This window comes from Lycium barbarum, chromosome 9 (assembly GCF_019175385.1).
Source record: "Lycium barbarum isolate Lr01 chromosome 9, ASM1917538v2, whole genome shotgun sequence".
Classification (NCBI taxonomy): Eukaryota; Viridiplantae; Streptophyta; class Magnoliopsida; order Solanales; family Solanaceae; genus Lycium; species Lycium barbarum.
In genome coordinates this window covers 112,858,474-112,882,783 of record NC_083345.1, presented here as the reverse complement: position 1 = coordinate 112,882,783, position 24,310 = coordinate 112,858,474, and the positions used below count along the sequence as shown (strand labels likewise).

At 35.0% G+C, this 24,310-nt stretch overlaps 2 long non-coding RNA genes across 2 annotated transcripts; one reads left to right on the top strand and one right to left on the bottom strand.

Moving 5' to 3' along the window:
- Window positions 1–2,433: 2,433 nt before the first annotated feature.
- Window positions 2,434–7,239, top strand: LOC132609464 (uncharacterized). Its single transcript, XR_009570850.1, has 2 exons — window positions 2,434–2,617; window positions 2,960–7,239. It is a non-coding gene; the product is annotated as an uncharacterized LOC132609464 (long non-coding RNA).
- Window positions 7,240–12,575: 5,336 nt separating this feature from the next.
- LOC132611470 (uncharacterized) lies at window positions 12,576–15,364 on the bottom strand. The gene is made up of 6 exons (XR_009571688.1): window positions 14,467–15,364; window positions 14,212–14,378; window positions 13,696–14,125; window positions 13,081–13,608; window positions 12,892–12,990; window positions 12,576–12,805 (listed from the first exon to the last, which is right to left on the bottom strand). It is a non-coding gene; the product is annotated as an uncharacterized LOC132611470 (long non-coding RNA).
- Between the last annotated feature and the right edge of the window lie 8,946 nt (window positions 15,365–24,310).

Here is a 24,310-nt window from a genome sequence, read left to right as displayed (position 1 = left end):
CGTTGGAAAGGTATTTCAAAGCTCTACAACTTTCATCAAGGAAGTTTTCTCAAATTCCAAATAAGTTTTGAAATACAGGCCGTAAACTGAAATACGGTCCGTATTTAACCATGTGACATCAAAATGCCAAATTCTAGAATGTTCAGAAATTCTTGGTTTCAGTTTACGATTTGAAATATGGGTCGTATAGTGAAATACGGTCCGTATTTAACCATATAACATTCAACTGCCAAATTCCAGAATGCTCAGAAATCCTTGGTACCAGTTTACGACTTGGTTTACGGCCCGTAAACTGAAATACGTCCACTGTTCATAGGCGTAAACCACTATCTCACAACTGAACAGGAAAATTCCAATTCCCACATTCTTTATCTGATTTTTCAAGTCTAGGATCATGGTTAAAGCTTACGTTAAAGGTACGAGGTGTTACACCTCAAAAGCCTACATCAAACTTAAAAAATAAATCAAAATAGCATAAACTACAAAAATTGTACGTCTAAATGTAAATTCCCACTAACTTTCCTTTTTATAGTTCCGTTCAAACCTAACATTTGGTCGAGACTAAAAGTGTTCAACTTTGAAAAACATAAAGGGTCAAAACTATTCAATGCATAATTATGCGACTATTTTGAACGTACCCTCAAACGTAAGGGACCATTTATGTCATTTCTCTATAATTAGCAAATCAGTTTAACTTCTTAAATATCTTCTTCAACATAATAAAAAAAAAACAAAACAAAAAAAAACTTAGAAGTAGATTAAAACCTTGTGATCTCTTCTCAAAAAATACAAAATCTTGAAAATAGCGATTCAACAGGAAGAATTGAGCAGGCCATGGATTCTCGAAGCATTACCTCTTCTAGTGGTCATACTAATCGCTGCTCATGCCCTCTCTTTGGTACTTCCGAAGTAACTTTCTCCCTACTCTCTCTTAATGTCTTCAAATTCACCATATAACTTGAAGTATAATTAGCAAGAAAATGACAAAAATAGTCCCTTAAGTTTGAAAGTAGGTTAAAAATAGTCCCTAAAGTATGCTCTAAACAGTTTGACAAAAGTTAACACTATTGGTCTCCATCAAATATTTAACTAACTCCATCTACTAGATTTGGCAGCAACTGTAGAAACAAAAGATGTAATAAAAATATTAGAAAAGTTCCATAAACAACTATACTACACCAAACACGAAAAATTGATTTAAAACAACAGATATTACACATAGAAAACTACACCAAACTTTAAAAAGAGACACAAAAAGAGTAGTAACTGCCAGAAATGTACCTCCAAATGTGAGTTTTGTCTAAATCCTTTTCCTTCCAAATTTTCCGTCAAATCTAACATATGGAATTTGTTAACTATTTTGCAAAGACTAAAGTTATTCATAAGATACTTTAAGGACTATTTTGAACCTACTCCCAAACATAAAGGACCATTTTTGGCATTTCCTCTATAATTAGCAAATCAGTTAGTAACTTTTTAAATATCTTAAAGACATAAAAAAAAAAAAAGCATAGAAGTAGAAATCTTGTGCATAAACCATAATGATCTATTTTCAAGATTTTTTTTTTTTTGGAAATGGTGAATCAACAACATAATCTTTCATAAACCCTGTGATCTCTGTTTGCCCTTGTCTCTTTATTAATCAGAATCGTTCATATTGTTGGGCAAGTTGATGACTTGAATATTATTGAAACTCTTGAAGAGTTACCAAAAGCAATAGATTATTTGCTAAAAGAAGTTGAAATGAGAATTTAGAGTGGTCCTGAAGTACCATATAATTGTGTAATTGATGCATTTATTTATCTTGCTATAACTATAAGCATCATAAAATGTCTCTCTTATATAGATGTTGACACCCAATTTTGGCCCTCCTTTTTCATTTAATTAATTTCACTATGCTTCTTAGTCCTGAAAAATTCCCCAAAATAAGTTTTGAATATTTTCGCTAATTACCAGACTAATTTTTGAGATATTATTAAGATTATTTTTATCATTCCTAAAAAAAATTACCAAACATGATATTTTGTAATTAAAAGTCACTCGAGAATAATGTTGATATTCCGATATCAATATTAGTGTTGGCATTTTTCCTTTGATCCTACTTATTGTTGCATCAATAATATCTTACTCTATTTTAAAACTAAATACATATATCAAATTACTTGTATTGTAATTTTTATAGGTATACATTTTCTTGGAATTAATTAGGACAAAAAAACATATTTTAATTAATCGATTGAAGTAAAAAAGGATAGAAAATTAAATCATATGCCAACAATTTGGGCCAATTCTTACCAAAGTCATCAGCCCAAATCAATTAGCTCCCTCAAATAAAACCAGCCCAACTCCATCTTCGACCCGACCCGACCCAACACCAACAAACTAAAGACCCCAATAGCTTGTTCCTCCAGCTCATTTTCAATAACAAACTAAATCTAACCAGTAGCTCTAGTGAACCAGAATCAAGTGACCCTTATCTCTTCCATGTAAACATAGCAATATCCCACCAAATCCGCCTGCTGCTCACCTCTCACATCCGCTTACAGCCCTCTTCCCCTTTCTCACACTCCATCTCTGAAGCTTGCAGGCTCCATGTGCCATTTCAGTAGATTTCAGGGTGAGTCCCATCCCCATTTTCATCATCTCATCTGTTGAAAACATCTCCCAAAATCCCCCCCCCCCCCCCCCCCCCCCCCCCCTTCCTTATTTTTGAACTTCGAATTCAAGTTGTTGAAGCCCTCAGTTGTTAGCTATAAATAGAAGCCCTTAGTGAGCTATCTGAGACAGGTTCAAGTGTTGGAAATTCCACTTGAATAACCCAACAAATCTCATCTGTTTTCATCAAGCTTTTCATAAAATTTTTTTTTTTTTTTTTTTACTCGAAGTTGGTGGTCTCAAAAATTCTCTTTTAACTCTAAGTTTGTTTTGTCGAATTCTTGGTGGTTCTCGGCTAAACAAGCTCTTCAAGAGGATTCAGAGACTCGAGACGACAACAAGCCTCAGTTCATTGTCACGGAGAAGGTAGTCACACTCGTCTTCTCTTCGTCTTTAATTTTTGTAAAAGTAGAAATGTAATCGTTCAAGCATTTTCTCTTTGTTTGTTTGGTTTAGCTGGCTGAAAAGTGATCGTTCGATGGTTATGGTTGTTCTGTTTGATTCTGTGGACTTGAACCCAATTACTGCCTTGTTTGTTCTAAATTTGTTGCATAAAAAATGGTATCGGACTGGGGTAAAACCCTGAATTACCCGTGGTGCACTTGCGGGAAACTCCTTGCCGAGGGCCTGTGCACCCCCGGGATTAGTCGGGGCTCAAAGAGACCCGAACACCCGGTGCTTAATAAAAAAAAATTAAAAAATGGTCAAGGAAGATTTACTACACTTAGGAATTGTTAAATCAACTATGTCAAAATGCTGTATACTTTATTCATGAGATTCTGTTTTCATTAGAGAATTAATATGTGACAAGAAAAATGGTAGATTATGAATTTTAAAAAGCGAATATGCCCGATGTAACTACTCGTCCTTTCTCTGTGTCTTTATATGTTTAAAGAGGTGTTTAGAGAATCCTTATCATGCGAAGATGGTAGCTTTTGGTTTTGGTTGTGGTTATGTTGTGTTAATCTCTTTTGCTGGTGGTAGTGTAAGAAGGAGTATCTTTTGTTGGTCGTCGAATCGTGTAAGAAATGTAACTGATGGAAGTGATTTGTTGAATTTAAATTCTGTTTTGGTGTTAATGAATCCGCCTTTTTTCACTTTAATATAGAGTAAGTTAATATAAGAGTGAGTAGTTGGAAATATTTGTCAAGGATAGTTGTCCTGTTTTGGTGATGAAATCTAATCTAAACTTGCCTCCCTTGAACTATTTATGAAGCAAGCAAAAATGCTAAAGCTTTGTGATACGAAGAATAGGAACTTGATATGCTTCACTTAGTATTTGTAAGTGTAAAATTAATTTTTTTGTACAACATGTTTAAATAAAACTTGTGTGGCTCCGTACATGTTTCAGCCATTCTTGTTTTCCATTGGATGAATGTTGGTAACGGGCTTGTATGTTTGCTGTCGAGTATGAATCCCACTGCTATGTGTGAGAATAGTGAAGCATCATATTTGAATACTATGCACTGACTATATAGGCTTCTTTATCTTAAAATTATGGTGAAGTTTAAATATGATAGGATCAAAAGGATTGATTTAGTAGAACATATTGTTGACCTTTAAGGAGTATTGATTAGCTATGTTGGTAGAATTTTCTTTACTTGTTGAAAAGGAAAGGTTACAGATCTGAAGATTTAGCACGTCGAATATGTGATTACTCGAATATGTTTGTCACTCGCTAAAATTCTGTGATCGAGACTCGTTAGGATGTGCACTGTCCAGTTTTTGCTTCAGGATCATGTGAAAGTCAAAGCATGTGAACTACGACGTTTAGGAAGGAAACCATGATTTAGCATATTGTTTTACCATGTTTGTAGCTGAGGTCATATGTTTAGTTAATAAGATAATAGATTACTGCAAGTCCATAACGAGAAGAATATGATGTCCTTCAAGATTTTAGTCCAAAATCTCTTTTTCTTTACCATGTCCATGAGACTTTCTTAACGTAAGGTGACTTTTGTTTATGGATTTTCTGGGAGTTTTCCATAGTTAACAAATAGGCTCTATATGTTAGAAAGCTACATTTGTTCCGAAAAAAAAAAGTTGCTGTTTTGATATAAAAAAGCTGTTTTTTTTTAATTAAAAATGTTACTGTTTTCTGATTAAAAAGTTACTGTTTTGATTAGAGAAAGCTACTGGTTTTTTTTAAAAAAAAAGAAGTTACTGTTCCGATTAAGAAAAAAGGTTATTGATTTTTGTTTTGGGGATTACATCTGCTGAACGTGTAGTTCGAATAACTCCGTCGCTCGTCTAAATCTTTGTTTGAAGTACTTATGTGGATCTACTTTTGCCGCATTTAGTTAAAAACCAGCATATAAAATAGTATGCAATATTGCTATAACTTAAGATAAGAGTTGTACTCGTTTCCTATGTATGATGCACATGATATAAGGTTTCTTGTCTTGACCATAAGTCGCCAAGGATTCTCTTTAGGTTTGTCTGAAGTTTTGCTGAACTTTTAGTACCTTTTTTACCCTGGTTAAAGTTTGAGGTTACTAGTTTGGGCATTAAGATATTAAGATATTTAAATATCCCAAGACCTATTTGTTTTAACTAGGTCAGTAGTCTTCCATTCCTTGTTTTAATTCCATGAGTAAATGTGTGAACATATAAATGTTTGTGTCGTTCGACTAAATATCTATTTTATGTACTCATCATAATCTGTATGTGTACCATTCCGTTCTGAAAATCAGCATGTAAAAGGTTAGTGTAAATAATTAACATTTAGGGAGAAAGCCACTGACTCACATGGATTTGAACTGGTTAAAGTTTGTGAATTAAATAGAATTGCTTCGTCATCTGTCTAATTCTCTATTCTAGATGCGTATTAGAATTCATGGTTTTGTCTTATGCCTCAGTCTCTTTCCTGATAAAAAATTGGTACGCATAAATGAGCTCAATAGAGAAGAATAGACTAAGTTGCTAGGGTACTAGCTCATACGCAGGTTTATGGCTTTTTGCTTCTGTTTCCTATATGCTAAAATTGACTCATCAGATCGCGGCCTTTTGTTAAAAAAAAAAACAATAAATAAGGATGCTAGTTTACAACAGGATAATCACGGTTTTGTCTTGAAACTGGAATGCAAAGTTTACCAAATTACTAGGACATAAATGTGGATCCATACGCTGTAGTTGCTCTTCTTTTCATCTTGTGGTCTGTGCTGTTTTTTTTAATGACCAGGAAACTGTTTTTCTTTCCTTCTTATAGAATATATGAGTAATCACACTCGCTCTCATGTCATTTTAATTCGTAGAATAAAACGTAGTCGCTGAATGTTCTTGCCCTTCATATATATTTTAGTTTGACTGCGTGTATCATTGCTCTTTTGGTTGAATTAGCAAGTCTTTGATCTCTCCTTTGATATTGTTTCCTGCTTAAATCATAACTCTAGAATCTTATACCACTTGGATAGAACTAAATAGTCAAGACAATGTGCTGAGATGATCATAATGCTCTCTCATTTGAGTTGAGAACACATAAAGGCTGTTATGGACAATGTTTTTGTTTGTTGTCTTTCATTGGGAAAGTATGGATGTAAAAATCTTTCTTAAATGAGGCATGAGCTTTGTAAAAGGAGCCGTTGAAATATTTCTGTAGGGTGTATTATTTTTCTGGTTTTGCTCCTAAGAAAATGTTGGTATAGCTTGTATGAAGGGGATGCAAAATCTCCAGAGCTTGATTTGATGGTTTGTGCATATACAAAAAAGAAGAAGTGTACTTTCATTTGGTTTAGTCTAGAGTCACCGGATTCATACATGTACGGTCTGTTAAAGTGTTTGACTCTCTTCTTCATCCATTCATGAACTTAAAACATGTATGAATCCAGTGACTTGTCTCTAAGATGTTGATAGCGTATACTTATAAAGTATGTGGAGGTTTCTTTTTCATCACTATTTCCGGTTTGTTACTGCTCCCGATCTACTCTTAAATGCTAAAAACAAATCAAGATTCTGGTGAACGACAACTTCGCGCAAATTTTGAGTTCAGACAGCTATCATCTTTTTCTTAGTATCCATATGGTTTCTCCCTGATGCAAACTGTGGGTATTTTTAGTTATTGAGTATGCTCTGTTTATTTCTTAACTTGTAATTCTTCTCATAAATTAACTGAACATCGTGTTAAGATTTCTGGAAATCTGTTAGCCTTAGTGTATAATTGTGCCTGTCTTGCTATTTAAGTTGAGCTTTTATATATTTGTCATAAGCTGCTAATCCTTTTCCTTTTTTTTTTTTTACATGAAATACTCGGAGCACCTTGGGAGTTTATCAGCAAAACCCCAAAACTCCACGAGCTGTCCAATTGGACTGAGCTACAAGCTGCGTCTGCCCCATTTTATTCCTCATCGAGTCACTATTTCTTATTTCTTTCAATGGAGTCTCCTAGTTCGGTGTTGGGATTCTTGAAAGAGATGTCCAGCCACTTCTCTCTTCTTATTGGCCTCGCATTTACTTATTACCGTATTCGTTGTATTACTTGAACTAACACTTGCCCTTTTGTTTTTGTGGTGTTGATATGCTCTTGTTTGTGACCCAATTTTGTATAGAACTTTCAGGCGGGAATAGCAAAACTTAGTCGTTACTTCACTTCTCCCTTTAATTCTTTTCAGGAGATTTCAACGAGATGAAAGGCTCAAAAATATGTATTTTTCGTGAAGGATAAAATTGTGAGCTTTTAAAAGAGTCCAAATGTAGATATTGAAGGAATAAGAGCAAGGCTTTTTTTTTTAAAACCTCTAAATGTAGGTGCTTTAGAGTTAAAAAGTGCAGATTTTTTATGGGACAAAGCGGCTGAATTTTAAGTTTGTTTTTAAACAGGAACTGGACCAATTTTTATTTTTTTCAGAAATTCGTCTACTTCGATAACTAACGTCAAGCAGGCTTTAATTTTCAAGTTGAAAACAAGAAAAAAAATATTAGGGCTCGAGTATAGTGGCTCAAGCTATTTTACGAGAGCTGTAAGGTAAATATTCCATTTTATATACATGCATGCATATATATACTATCTTATTTTTAATAATTCCTTTAATCATCTTTTCATCGCGTGTACACATATATATTATTTCCTTATCACAAAATAGCTATTTTTGAATCATTATATATCATATTCCATAGGATATAAATGTCGCACATATACATTATTTTTTCTAAAAAAATATGCATTCCTAATCCTCTCATTTTATACTATTGTATACAAAAAAACATCATGAATATATACGTATATATTTACATCTCATGTATACTAACTACTCCTCTACAATAAACATACACATGTACCATTTTCATATACATATATATCACATATACTATCTAATTCTTTTACATATCACATGTATACATTATTTTCTTATAAAATATACCCTCTCTTTATTCTGTATTATACATACTATTCTTATATAAAATAAATGTCATACATATTCGTCACACATATATTAGCATTAACTACTTCCTTTATAAATATGCATTTACTCACATAGTTATAATTACTTTAAAACTCTCTTTTTTATACAAATAGTTTTGAGAGAGTAGTTTCTTTTTCGCAATTTTTTAAATAGATAGTAATAAATAAGAAATAGATAAATAATCCCCCTCTAGTGTCAGTTAAACTAAGTTTAAAGACTGTCTTCGAATAGACTCTGAGGGATGTTTAATACTTTCCCCTCGGGGTAAATAAAAACCCTCCTTACCTAGAATCTCACAGGTTTCAAAGACTAAAAATGGAGTTTACATTTTTTTACAAATAGTTTCCTAATATTTCCTAAAATTAGGTGGCGACTCTGAAAATTTGCAAAACCAGAAGAAACTTAGTCATAAGTTGTGAATTAGTTTTAATCCATTAAAAATAGGGCATAACAATAGAGATATTGAAAGAAGGTCAATTGCATGTTGCAAATGAAACTTCTGACATGAATGTGTTTTGTCAAGTGTTTTGGATATATTGTCAAGTGTTTTGGATATACATGACATTCATCTGATCAACTTAAGAGTTCGATCCAGATATGTTATCTATTTTCAAAAAGGATTACTGTCATACCATGTCGTTTTACATGACAGTCAAATAGTAGAAAGACAACAACAAATTATGAAGCAAGTCAAGAATGTACTTATCGTGATTGCAACAATATTATATGGCGATGATGCAACTCTATCTAAGGAAGAAAGATGTAGATCATCAACCAGTTCGTCAAATGATCATTTGACAGATCTGATCACAAATGCTCTGCCAATCTCAAGATATGATAGATTGGTATACAAGATCGGAGTACATCATGTTCAAGAGTTATGTGATGCTTTAATTAGGGGGAGTAAATACGCGTTACTCTTTTTTCCTTAACTAAGGTTTTATCCAGTTTGGGTTTTCTTGGTAAGGTTTTTAATGAGGCAACTAACAATGTGTATTACTAGATACATGCATTCTTTTTTCCTTCACTAGAATTTTTTCCACTGAGTTTTTCCTAATAAGGTTTTAACGAGACACAATCGATTGATGAACATCCAAGGGGGAGTCTTATAAATACATCGTATTGTGGATGTCCATTGAAATACATAGTCAACTGGATAAGCTTGCAATCAAGCAGACAACTTGCAAATAGCTCAAGCAGGCAGCTTGCCAGCAGCTTCCTGAACAACCTTGCAGCAGCTTCCTCAGGCTTGCAATTAAGCAGACAGCTTGCGAGTAGCTCAAGCAGGTAGCTTCCAAGTAGCTCAAGCAGGCAACTTGCCAGCAGCTTCTGAAAAGCCTCACAATAACTACTTGAAAAACCTCGCAACAGCTTCCTTTCTTCTATAAATAGGAAGTCAATTCAATTCAATTGGACACATTAATTAAAAAAAGGCTGAAGTGGTGAAAATACCCCTAAACTTGACACGAATTATTACTTTAGTCCCTAAGCTATTGCCACACTTAAAAACACTTCTAATATTGGCAAACTAAATTTAAATTCACCCAATGTTGCCACAAGGTACAACAAGAAAATGCCAAGTGGATAGTGCGTGGATTCACGTTGCTGAGGTGTCCTAACACGGGGGTGAATTTAAATTGAGTTGGCCAAGATTAGGGGTGTTTTTTAAGAGGGTCAATAGTTCAGGGACTAAAGTATGAAAACGTGCCAAGTTTAGGGGTGTTTTCACCACTTCAGCCTTAAAAAAAGCAATAAAATCTCTCTCTCTCTCCCCTAGCTTCTTTGGTTGTATTTCTTGTTATCGTGTACTTTTAATATTATTTCATAAAAATTATAAAACCAATAAGGTAAATGTTTTCAAAATTTTCCATATAATTTGAAATATAATTAGTAAGAAATGATTAAAATGGTCCCTTATGTTTGAGGGTAGGTTCAAAATAGTCCTTTAAATATGCATTGGATAGTTTTGGCCCTTTAAGTTTGTCAAAAGTTAACAACTTTAGTCTCTGTCAAATATTTAAACAATTTATATTCGTTAGATTTGACGAAAGTTGTGAAAAGAAAAATTCATCAATAAACACTAAGAAAGTCCCATCAAATCCTAAATATGCAACACAAAAAACTGAACCAGACACAAAAAAATATAGAAAAATAACATAAATTACACCTCAAAAAGCTACACCAAACTTTTTAAAAAAGTCAATAGTAACAAAAACTACTTAAGTATACCTCTAAATATGAGTTCCTAGTAATTTCCTTTATTTCATAATTTCATTAAAATCTTACAGACAAAGTTCGGCATATATTTAATTGAGACTAAAATAGTTAACTTTTGACAAACATAAATGACCAAACTTTTGACAAACATAAATGACCAAAACTATTTAATAAATAATTAAGTGACTATTTGAACTTACCCTCAAACATAAGGGATCATTTTTGTCATTTTCTCTATAATTAAGCAATCAATTTACCTTTTTAAATATCTTAAAGATAAAAAAGCGTGCATAATCAAATTCTCTCTAGTGTTTTATAGCTTTGGCAGTGATCGTCTTTTCAAAGAATTACAAAATCCTTGAAAATGGCGAATCAACAGCACGAATCGAGTATGCCATGGATTCTTGAAGCATTAGCTCTCCTAGTAGTCATACTAATCGCTGCTCATGTCCTCACTTTGGTATTCTCAAAATTACTTTCTTCCTACTCTCTTAATGTGTGTTTTTTTTCCGAACTAGTAACACGAGTAATTTACTGAATTTTGTTGTTGGTGTACTAAACAGTTTTGGTCCTTTAAATTTGCCAAAAGTTAATAGTTTTAATCTCCGTCTAGTTTTTAACAATTTATATTCGTTAGATTTGATGAAAATTGTGAAAAAATAAAACACCAAGGAAGTCTCAACAAGGCCAAAATTATGCAACACAAAAAACTACAATAGACACTAAAAAGATATAGAAAATAGCCGAAATTACATCTGAAAAAGCTGCAACAAACTTTAGAAATAAATAAAAAATTGTACCTCTAAATATGAGTTCCTGCTAATTTTTCTTTTTTTCATAGTTCCATTCAAATCTTACGGATAAAGTTCGGCATATATTTAATTGAGACTAAAACAGTTAACTTTTGACAACATAAATTACCAAAACTATTTAATACATAATTTAAGTGACTATTTGAACTTACCCTCAAACATTAGAGACCATTTTTGTCATTTTTTTCTATAATTTAGCAATTAATTTAACTTTTTAAATATCTTAAACATAAAAAAAGCGTGCATAAACAGATTCTTTCTAGTGCTGTATAATTTTAGCAGTGATCGTCTTTCAAAAAATTACAAAATCCATGGAAATGGCTAATCAGAAACAAAAATCAAGTAGGCCGTGGATCTTAGAAGCTTTACTGTGTCAATAGTCATACTAATCGTTGTTCATGTCCTCGCTTTGGTAGTTCCAAAATTACTTTCTTCTTACTCTCTCTTAATGTCTTCGAATTTGTCATACAACTTGAAGTATAATTAGCGAGAAAATGACAAGATGGTCCCTTAAGATTGGAAGTAGGTTCAAAAAGAGTCCCTAAATATGTTCTAAAATAGTTATGATCCTTTAAATTTGTCAAAATTTGACGTTTTAGTCTCTGTCAAATACAAACTCTGTCTGCTAGATCTGACAGCAATTGTGGAAACAAAAATATTAGAAAAGTTCGATCAAATCCTAGAAACTATGCTAGACACGAAAATATAGATAAAGACAAGCAGAAATACACAAAAAGCTACACCACACTTTAGAAAGAGAAAAACAAATAGCAGCAAAAAATGTACCTCCAAATGTGGGTTCCTGCTAAATCCTTTTTTTTCCTGCATTTTTTGTCAAATCTAACTGATGAAATCCATATAAATATATAAAGCAGGGACATAGGCCGGTGATGTGGCAGCACCAAAAACCAGCATTTGTATTTATCTTTATTCTCACGTTTTTGCCTCTTTTGTATTAATTAACTAGTTAACCTTAAGTCCTTTAATGCAGTATTTTACTACGCTAAAAGATATCCCTTCTCTCCTTTAGCGCAGTAAAATACTGCGTTATAGGACCTTTCTGTTTTGGTTAAACTCTCTTTCTTTTACATTTTCACACTTTTTTACGTACTTTAACCATAGATTAATCATGCTTCGAGACTTCGGAACTCCAATATTTTATATAGAACCCCACTTATTTTTATGCGATTAATAAGGTAGGCTCAATACATTAAGGATACACAAAACTTCGGATTGTCGTTTCAGTAGTTGAAAAGTGCTCGAAGTAAGTTTTTGTTTGAAGACGTGTTGTCATTAGCTTTAAGTTATTTATGTTTTAGGATTTCATGTTATTTTTAAATTAATGCGTAACTTTATTTCGAATATGTCGCTATTTTTTATTATCAATTTAGGATGTGACATTATAAACGATAATAAAGACTAAAATAATATTTATAAATATAAATAGATACGCAAAAAATATATAATATTTACTTAAACTGTATGACTTAATTGTATATACATTATCGTGGATGGGTCCCACATGTAGTATGCCTGAGACTATCCTTAGGCCTAAGGCTCATACTATCCCCACCGCCCTCACCATCATCTCCATTCCCTTTTTTTCTCTTAATAAGAGGGCGCTCTAAGCCATGATCATCCATCGCCTTTGCGGCCTTTTGCATAATGTGCTTCTTCTTGGGATCTAGTCTCGCTGGTACGATCGGAAGCTGGAGTGGTGTGCTGTTCGAGGTCCAAATAAAGTTTAAATAAATTAAAGTAATATTCACCTTATATTGAATACAATTAAATTTTACTAAAAATCTTACCTGTGGCTCAACAACCTCATGAGAGGACATCTGTGGCTCGGCAGGCCCATGCGAAAACGCTTGAGTGAGTCACTCTGGTGGACCCACTGGTGCCGAATCCTAAAAATGAAAAATTACGAAATAATAAGTAACATATATATATTTAAAATAAGTACTTTAATGTGTTAAATAAGTATTTTAAATACTAACTGAGATTAAAAAGTTATAGAAGTCAAGAATCCGGGGACCGTCTAAATTTCTCTCCAGTGGCTCATCATCTAATGATGCACGAAACGCTGCCAATCGATGCCATCACGTTCCTCGATGTACGTATTCTGACTCGATTGAGATGAAGACCCAAGTATCTCCGCAAGTACGCGTCGGCATAAACATAGGTGATGGTACAGTTGAGCTGCCACTGGCCAGGAACGGCTGCAGACGGACTGGAATGGGAGCGGCCTCTGGAATGGGAGTGGCCTCATCTTCCTTATCTAATAGATTGTGTCCTCCACCACCATGTCCTCTAGCAGCACCACGTCCTCTAGTAACACGACGTTCACTAACAGCACCACGTCCTCCTCTTCGCGTCGCCTGATGCTGATCATCCATGCGCCTAATCTCTCTTGCCTGCTGGATACCGTCCTCGGATATCTGTACCATCTCCGCAGAATGCCCAGCAACCCCGGGGTTAGACATATGCTCTAACCCTAATATGCGGACTCATTGTGCGGTCACCATCTGCATTTATGTTCAACAGAAAAAAATAGTTCTTTTTAAAACATAATAATTAATACAATTAAATAAATCTAAATGCAATAAACTTACCAACGGCTCGTACTGCCCCGCAAGTGCTGCGAATCCTACATCCCTTGTGGGACGTAAAACTGGGTTTGCCAATCAATTGACGTGTAATCCCATTATACCAGTGCATGCGATCCATGATAGGAGTCGCATGATCGACCTCCGCTAAAGTCCCCAACCTGTCCTGCCAACGCTGGAGCTGGACACCCATTAAAGTCAGAAATGCATCATCGATGGTCGCTTGATCGTTCCGCTGGTAGTGTCGGAGCTCATGACGAACGTAGGGGGACATATTTTGTGTATGCCTAAACTGTCGTAAGACGTGCTAGGGCATGTGGTCCTCAACAATGTCTAGGTATATCAATGGACACCGCGACCACCACACGGCCTGACCAGCCCTGTAAAAGGCCGGCAACTCATCCAAAATAGCAGCATATGACATCCATATAAATAGCTGCATAAAGTATAGATACAAATTAAAGATCACTAAGTAGAAAAGATGATTAATTAAATTAATAGTGTAAAGTTAAATGGTTTTACCGCATCGTCCATCATCTGATATAGCTGGTCCTGGAATGGAAGAATACTGTGGTGCATATCCACATTCGGTCAAACCCTGCTGTCCACCTCCTCGCGTAGGACATGTTATTACCGAGGTGATGCCTAGGTACGGGCTGAAAAGGTAGCATCCTCTCCCACGCCCATAACTAAAAGAGATATTAGAAAATACGATTTTTTAGTCATCGTTTCAAGAGGTTTGTTTACATTAAAGGAACACACACTTAAAAATATTACCTGGAGAAGAGTAAAAAATTCACACACATCGCTGATATGTCCAATAGATGCTCGGCATAGGCATCAGTAGATTTACGCCAAAACAGCTCTGCCCCAGCTGTAGTCTCCCAAACGGTCCAATATGCTCCAAGAAGATCAAATATCGTAAGCTGACATAGGCACCCAATGTGTTCAGTAACAAGATGTCCCCGAATATAATGAGCACATATAAACGGGCATGACGATCAACAACGTCCTGAGGAGTGCCGTCATTAATAGGAGACTCTACCAGCAAATAAGTGCCGAGTGCACTAATCTGCATCTGACTCTATCCTGAGATATGGGCCGTGACACCAGGTACGAAGTGAGTGAGCCGAGTCAACTCCGACCCCCATGTCCTACCAGGAGGAGGCTCATACTGACTATATAATGGCTCTCCATCTGCCTACAATCCAAACAAGACCTCCACATCCTGAAGTGTAATCGTAGCCTCACCAGTGTGTAGATGGAAGGTATGTGTCCCTATCCTCCAACGCTTAATCATGGACACAATGAGCACCCAATTATGTTGTACCCGACCAACGGACACAGAACGATAAATACCGCCTCTAATCAATATTTATAAGACGTGAGGGTAGGGGCGCTCACGTAAAAGAGTCTATGCTCTCTGCCGCCTACGGGGACGGAGCCTAGTCCCTATCCCTATAACACTAGTCCATAATAACTCAGACCTATGATTGTCTTACAAAGAAAGTACTGATCTATCATCGGTACCTGGGTGAACAACGAGCCTCGGATGAACACTCGGATCCATGAAAGTGTCGTGTTTGTAGAAACTAAATTATTTATTATTCTTGAAATTAAAGTGAAATTATATCAAATATATTAACTAATTAATCATTTATAGGGAATATGTGAATTATGATGATTATGTTGTATTATCTTTTGTGAATTATTATATCTAATTATAATTATTCTCCCAGCTACAATTAAAGAAATAACGAACTAATTTATTTAACGATTAACATGGGATAAATAAATAATTAACACGGGATAAAAAAATTCACAAATAAATAAATTAACAATGCCACAATTAACAAATAATAGGAGATTACTATATTTTCTCTAATTAAACAATTAATAAATAATTAACAAATCAATAATTCATAAACAACTAACAAAATAACAATTAATAATCAACAATTAACAACTAATAAATTAACAATGGCATAATTAATAAATAATAGTAGATTACTAGTATATATGTTTTTTAATTAAACAAGACATAAATAATTAAAAAATTAACAAATTATAAATTAACTAAAAAAAACAGTGGCAAAACGGGCAGGCCCAACTAGGGCTGTGCATGTTAACGGTTAAACCGATAACCCGAACTTATTATTGGGTTATTGGGTTAATGGTTCGGGTTAATGGATTACCGGTTCGGGTACCGGGTGGTATTTTTAGGTTATTGGCTTATTGGGTCGGGTCGCGGGTTGATCATTTTTGTTAACGGGTTACCCGATAACCCGATAACAATTTAATTAATTACACTTTTACCCTTTCATATATATTAAGTCACTTACTAGGGTTACTTCATTTCATTCAAAGCAGTCAAATGCTCTGAAACCAGCCCTCTTTTTCTTGCCTCTTCTTACTTCATTTCATTTCAGATTTTTGCACAATTCCAAAGCAGCAAATGATCTGAAACCAGCCCCTCTTTTTCTTGCCTCTTCTTTGACGATTTTTGCCTCTTTCACGAACAGGTACGTTTTCAATTCTCACTCTTCTATTATGGGGTTTTTGTTGGGGTTGGGAAATTAGGGAAATCACTTCCTTAGAATTGTAAATTTAATGTCTTTTCTTAGTTGGGTTGAGAAATAGTGGGAATTTCTTCTTGTATTGCTTGCAAATTGAGTTTTTGGTTATGGGTTTTTTTTTTGCTGTTAATGTTGCAAGGTAATAATTTGTGCAATTTCTGTTTTTGGTTGAAGCATTGCTTGCAAAAAGGGTTCTCTACTTAATTTTTATGTTCTTTCTTTACAATGTAAGATGAATTGTTACACAAAATCCAAATGGAATCTGAACACTTAAGCTCCATTTCATCTTATTCTTTTGGTAGTTTGTTTTATTTTTCTCGTAAGAATGCTTCTATATATGTCTACCTTTTCAAGAATGTGCAATAAAAGTATGTAAGCCTTTCCTTCTATTTTATCACAAAAAAACTAATGATTATTTTGTATCTCGTGCAGCTCTATATTCTGCTCTATATAATCGTCATTCTCAGTTTCGACAATTCAATCAGTTTCCGGTAAGTTTCTGATTCTCCTCTTCTTTTCCTTTGGATTTCATTCGAGATAACGAACGTTTGTTTTGTTTTGTGCTATTTGGATTTTTATGTTTTGTTTGCTCGCTGTCATCTGTTTGATTATTTTTTTTTTGAAAAATCACAATTCACAGTGATACAAACACATGGCTGAAAATATGATAATTGATAAAGTAGTTGGTGAAAGTGGAGCTTCTAACTCAAAAGCAAGTCAAACTCAAACAGTTCAGTCCAAAAAAAGGAAAGAAAGGAGAAAAAGGTCTGTTGCGTGGACTTATTTTGATCGAGTTATTGATCCTGATGGAAATGAGAAGGGTGTATGTAAATTCTGTAAAAAAGAATATTTTGCTGACACAAAAGACCATGGTACAGGGGGAATGCTTGGTCATATACCCAAATGTAAAAATATTCCTCGTAATGTTGATACTAATCAAGCACAATTAGTGTTTAAACCTGTTAAGGTGGGTGACAAGGGTGATGTAGTTGTTGCAGCATGGAAATTTGATCAAGAAACCTGTAGAAAAGCTTTGTGTCGTATGGTAATTATCGATGAACTTCCTTTTAGATTTGTCGAAAAAGAAGGTTTCAAAATTTTTATGAAAGTGGCACAACCTTTTTTCCAGATTCCTTCCCGTACTACTGTCACTCGTGATTGTTTTAATTTTTTTGATGAAGAGAAACAAAAATTGATGATTGAGTTTAAGGAAACACAACAGAGAGTGTGTCTTACTACTGATACTTGGACTTCCTTGCAAAGAATTAATTATATGGCTATTACAGCTCACTGGATTGATAGTAAGTGGAAATTGCATAAAAGGATTATCAATTTTTGTCCAATTTCTAGTCATAGAGGTGAAGACATGGCAAAGGCTATTAGTAAGTGTTTGCAGGAGTGGGGGTTACAAAAGATTTTCACTGTTACAGTTGACAATGCTAGTTCAAATGATGTGACAGTGAAAGAGTTGTCTAAGCAATTAACTAAATGGGGGACCAATCTTATGACTGGTACTCACCTTCATGTGAGGTGTATGGCTCATATTATAAATCTTGTTGTTCAAGATGGTATAAAAGAATCAATTGAGTCTATTGAAAGAGTTAGGCAAACAGTGAGATACATTAGGCAGTCTTCTGCTAGGTGGGGGAAGTTTCATGAATGTTGTGAAGATGTAAATCTTGTTAAGAAATCTTTATGCTTAGATGTTCCCACAAGGTGGAATTCCACCTACTTGATGTTGAATAGGGCTATTGAATATGAGGGTGCAATTTCAGATTATGCCGATCGTGATATTGGCTTGTCACATCATCTTGAGTTTATTGATACTATCGATGGAAGTCCTGCAGGTACACTTTTGAATAGTGATTGGGAGAGTGTAAAAAGAATTGCAAAATTTCTTGAAATGTTTTTCAAGCTTACTGAGAAGGTTTCTGGATCACTTTATGTTACATCAAATTTTCATTTTCTTGAAATTTGCCAAGTTGCTGTTTACTTGACAAAATTGACATCACATGAAGATATTGTTTTGGGTGAAATGGCAAAGACGATGAAGCTGAAATTTGATAAATATTGGGGTGCTCCAGAAAAAATGAATAAGATGATTTTTATATCATGTGTTTTGGATCCTCGCTATAAATTTAATTCTCTTAGTTTTGGACTTAAAAAGATGTTTGGGGACAAAGGGCAAGGTATAGAAAAAGATGTGCTAAAGTACATGACTTCATTGTTTAATGAGTATGTGAAGAACGATTCAAAAGATAAAGCTAGTCAACTTTCTTCAATAGAAGTGGCAACTTCTAGTTCAAGGCTCGAACCTATAGGAGAATTTGGTGACTTCTATGAGGAATTATTTAGACATACATCTGGAAGTGGAGGTGCAGATTCTAAGTCAGAGTTAGAAAAATATCTTGCAGAAGATATTGAAATTGGAAGACAAGATTTTAAAATATTGCTTTGGTGGGAAGTTAACTCACCTAGATTCCCCATCCTTTCTGAGATGGCTCGAGATGTGTTAGCTATTCCTATTTCAAGTGTGGCATCCGAATGTGCTTTTAGTACTGGAGGGCGTGTTCTTGATTCGTTTAGGAGTTCATTAACTCCTAAATTGGTACAAGCTCTAGTGTGCCTTCAAGATTGGATTCGGAGTGAACCAACGCCCGTAAGTATTGAGGAAGATTTAGATTCCCTCGAGCAACTTGAAAAAGGTAAGACAAGAACCTTGTATTGATGTAAAATTATAAATAATTTATTTAATATTATTGTTGCTTGACTTGTTAATATAATTCTCTTTAGATATGGCCAATCTTGGAAAAGAACCTTCTGCTGATGACATGTAGAAGTGTAGATTGTTAAGACATGAAACTTTGGTAAGTTAATTATTCAACTCCTATCTTGGATATTACATTTGCTGATTCCAAATATTTTCTCTTCCTTTCTATATTCACTTTGTGATATTGTTTGTAGTTCCTTTTCTCTTTAGGAAGAGAATATGTTACTTTTTTCTTAATCTTTCCAGTGTTGTAGACATTAAGCCATCAACTGATACTTTTTCTGTTTCTATGTTAATTAGGTTTAACCATGCCTCAACTTTGTGGTCCTAAAGCTCGATCACCTGTTTGGGATCACTATGGAAAGCTTGAAGAAAATGATGATGGATGGTGCACCATGCAGTGCATTAATTGTGGTTTTTGTTTTGTTGACTTGACTAGAACTATTAGGACTATGTTTGGATTAATTTTCAGGTTCTTTGGCAGTTTAACTGTTGTTTTTGGTTTTCTGAAATTCTGATGGTGCTAGACAAATTATTGCTAACTACAACACCACTTGCATTAGCTACTTTCAGTTTTGAAGTTATTAATATGGAATGGTAACTTATATTTTATCTGGTGCTAATATGTTTTCAAATGTTGATGGCAGCCTAGCCTTATTAGACTGTATACTTGTGCATTGCTAGATTTTTGGTGTTGTGGTGCTGCATTTTTATGAGATTAAATGGAAGGAGAAATTTACTACATGTTTCCTTTTAGAATTTCATAAGCTTGTTTATTCATGGAGTTGAAGAGAACTGGAAAGCAGAGTAGAAATATTCATACAATTACTGAGAAGCAAATGTCATAGTAAAGAAGGATGCTCCAGGACTGCCTGAAGGTGTTTTGAATATCATATCTGGTTTTGGTTCCATAGCTGGTGCTGCTCTCTGTAGTCATATGGATGTGGATAAGGTACACTTTTTAGTTTTTTTTTTCATTCCTTTCTGTGTGAAGATCTCAAATTCGTGACTTTTCAGCTTTTACTTCTTCATATGGTGGAAATCGTTTTGGTTTGAAAGATCCCTCAATTTGATATTATTAGTTTTTCATTCCTTTCTGTCTCATTGGCTGATATGACTGAAGATATCAATTTGAGATATAGCATGACTGTCGCCTTTTTCTTTTAATTAGAATCCAATAAGCTTTGTTTCATTGATGTAAATTGTAGATCCAAATATGATATTAGTTTGTTGATGCCAGCTTGTAGTGTGTTTAATTTATAATTCCAATTTTATAGCCTAATGATGGTGACAAGTCTCAAAACATGTTTATTGAATTGATATATGTGAACTGATCTAATATTATGCTCTTTGTAGGGATATTAATATAATATTCAGAATCTAGAGCTTTTACTTTAGAATCATGTCCTGTATTTGAATTCATTTTTCAGGTGAAGAATAGGTGGGCTGGGAAGACAGTTGTTGATCTCTTTTCTGATGAATTTAAAGGGAGACCTCGTGATTACTATGTATGTTGCTTCTTGTTGTATTTCACGTTTCAGTTTTTCCTTTTAGGCCTAATACATAAATATTAGATAGACATCTCTAACTTGGCCTCAATTGGCAACTAAACACTCCAACTTTGAGATTGCACATCTAGACATCTCAACTCGTTCCCTCGTGGACACCTCAAAATTTTTGGAGGTGTCTAGGTGATCATTTTATAAGTTGTAGTGTTCAACTCTCACAAGGGAGACGAGTTCAGGTGACTAGATGTGCATTCTCAAAGTTGGAGTGTTTAGTTGCCAATGGAGGCCAAGTTAGAGATGTTTCTATGTATCATGCCTTCCTTTTATTTTGTTTGTTCGTTTGTCTGTTTTCTGATTTACTTTATATGCTGTCGAATATGCATGTGTTTGTCGTACTTGAATGGTTGCAATTGCGCTGACGTAATGGTTTAATACATGCTTACATTTCTAACAGACTTAACTGCGATTTTCGTTTTTTGAATAAGAAATTATATGAAGTCGAATTATGTGAGTGATGATAGCTTATGTTTACAGTTTACCCTGCTCGTCGAGCACATTTTTAGTCATTTATGTAGCTAATGCATCTTCGAATCCTGTGTATAACTGATTTAGATGGACAAAACGTGCCTGTAAAATCTGGACGTATACAAGTTGATGGACAAAACGTGCCTGTTTCATATGTAGTTCAGTCATCACAAAATATTAGTCATTTCTTGCACAGGTTCGTACCATTCAAGTTTTGGAATCAGACAATTGGTTTATTGACTCTATCCTCCTGCTTGGGTTCTTCTGTGTCAATCCTTTCATAGATTTTGGTTTTCTTGATTTAACACATGTTAATGATAGATCTTAGACTCAGCATCTGCTTTGATATTTTATAATCATGTTTTGTTATGTAATTATGAGAGCATGACTTACAAAAGGCTGTAGGCATGAACCACCAGTGATGTCGTGGGATGTTGAAATACTATGTGAAGAACCAGATGTGCTGACAGTTTGCAAGCCTGCTTCTGTTCCTGTAAGCTAATCATGGTTTTATCTTTATATCTTTGCTTCTTGAGGATATAATCCTGTAAGCCTCCTTCTCTTTTTTGTTGTGTGAAATCTTAACGGTTAAACCGATAACCGAACCGATAACATACAAAAACCGATTAACCGATAACCCATTAACCGATATTTTAACGGTTCTTTAACGGTTTAATATGTCTACAAACCGATAACCAATAAGTTAAACCGATAATTTTGAAACCCGAACCGAACCGACCGATATGCAGGCCTAGTTGATACTGTGAATGTGACACGTAATGAAACAAGCAAGCCCATCGTAAATGCTGAACAAGACTCTGAATAATATGAAGAGGACATGCAACCTGAAGAGTTAACTAAAGATTTTGAACATTTTGAGGATAAGCCAAAACCAAATTTGGGTGAAACAGAGGCCTTAAACTTGGGAGATTCAGAAACTATGAGGGAAACAATAATTAGCGTCCATTTAACTCCGTCACAAAGGGAAGAATTGATCAACCTTTTGAGACAATATATAGACGTGTTCGCTTGGTCCTATGATGATATGCCGGGTCTAACCACGTACATTGTTTCTCATAAGTTGCCTATTGATCCATCTTGCCCTATGGTGAAACAAAAGAAAAGAAATATTAAACCGGATTTGAGTTTAAATGTCAAGGAAAAAGTCTCCAAGCAATTTAATGCAAAGGTCATTCGAGCTATAAGGTATCCCACTTGGCTAGCCAATATCGTGTCTGTACCAAAGAAGGATGGAAAACTCAGGGTATGCGTGGATTATCGGGATCTTAACAAGGCTAGCTCGAAAGATAATTTTTCCCTCCTAAATATTCACATACTTATTGATAATTGTGCGAAGCATGAGTTTCAATCATTCGTTGATTGCTTCGCAGGATATCACCAAATTCTGATGGATGAAGAAGATGCTGAGAAAACGACATTCATCATACCGTGGGGAGTATACTATTATAGAGTGATGTCTTTTGGGCTCAAGAACGCAGGTGCCACCTATATGAGAGCCATGACTACCATTTTTCATAACATGATCCATAAGGAGATTGAAATCTATGTGGACGATATCATCATCAAGTCACGAAAGAGTTCAGGTCACTTGACAGATTTGAAGAAGTTCTTTCACAGGTTGAGGCGATACAATTTGAAATTAAATCCCGTAAAGTGTGCATTTGGTGTTCCTGCTGGGAAGCTGTTAGGTTTTATTGTGAGCAGGAGGGGCATAGAATTGGATCCTTCGAAGATAAAGGCTATTCAAGACTTGCCTACCCTAAAGAGTCAAAAGGACGTGATGAGTTTCCTCGGTCGTCTCAACTACATTAGTCGGTTCATAGCACAATCGACAGTAATATGTGAGCCAATAATCAAGCTATTGAAGAAAGATGTTGCTACCAAATGGACGGAAGATTGCCAACGAGCTTTTGATAGAATCAAAGAGTATTTGTCTAATCGCCTGTTTTGGTGCCTCTAGAAGCCGGAAGACATTTGTTATTATATTTGTCTATGTCAGCGAATGCATTTAGATGCGTGTTGGGACAATATGATATGATCGAAAAGAAGGAGCAAGCAATCTATTATTTGAGCAAGAAGTTCACGCCTTAAAAGGCCCGATATACTTTGTTGGAACGCACCTGTTGTGCCTTGACTTGGGTTGCACAAAAGTTGAGACATTACTTGTCTGTATATACTACTTATCTCATCTCAGGGATGGATCCACTCAAGTATATCTTTCAGAAGCCTATGCCTACTGGGAAGTTAGCCAAATGGCAAATTTTGCTAAGTGAGTTTGATATTGTATATGTTACCCAAAAGGCTGTCAAAGGGCAGACAATAGCCGATCATCTTGCTGAAAATCCCATAGATAAAGAATACATGCCCCTTAAGACTTATTTCCTGGATGAAGAGGTATTGTTTATCGGAGAATATATCTCAGAGGAATATCCAGGATGGATAATGTTCCTTGATGGGGCTGCAAACTCCAAAGGAGTTGGCGTTGGAGCAGTCTTAGTTTCGGAGTCAAGCTTGCATTATCCAATTTCAGCAAAGCTCAGGTTTCCGTGCACTAACAATATGGCAAAATATGAGGCTTGTATTCTTGGACTCAGAATGGCCATTGATATGAACATACAAGAATTATTGGTTATAGGTGATTCCGACTTATTGGTTCATCAAGTACAAGGCGAATGGACCACTAAGAACGTGAAGATACTTCCGTACTTGCATTGTGTGAAATATTTGTGCAAGAGATTTATCAAGGTAGAATTCAAACATGTCCAAGGGCTCAAAATGAGTTCGCTGATGCTTTGACAACCTTGTCCTCTATGATTCGGCACCCAGACAAGAATTACATAGATCCTATCAAGGTGAATGTGCAAGATCAGCAAGCTTATTGTTTCCATGTAGATGAAGAACCTGATGGAGAACCTTGGTACTATGACATTAAGAAGTATCTCGAGGCAGAAGACTATCGAGAAGGCATAACCAGTGTTCAGAAGAGAACACTTCGAAGAATAGCAAACCACTTTTTCCTAAATGGAGAAGTCCTTTATAGGAGGACTCTAGATTTAGGATTGTTAAGGTGTGTTGATGCCAAAGAAGCGGTCAAGTTGATTGAAGAAGTGCATGGCGGTACATGTGGGCCTCATATGAATGGTTTTACTCTAGCTAAGAAAATTCTACGAGCTGGCTATTTCTGGATGACTATGGAATCAGACTGCGTTCGTTTTGTGCAA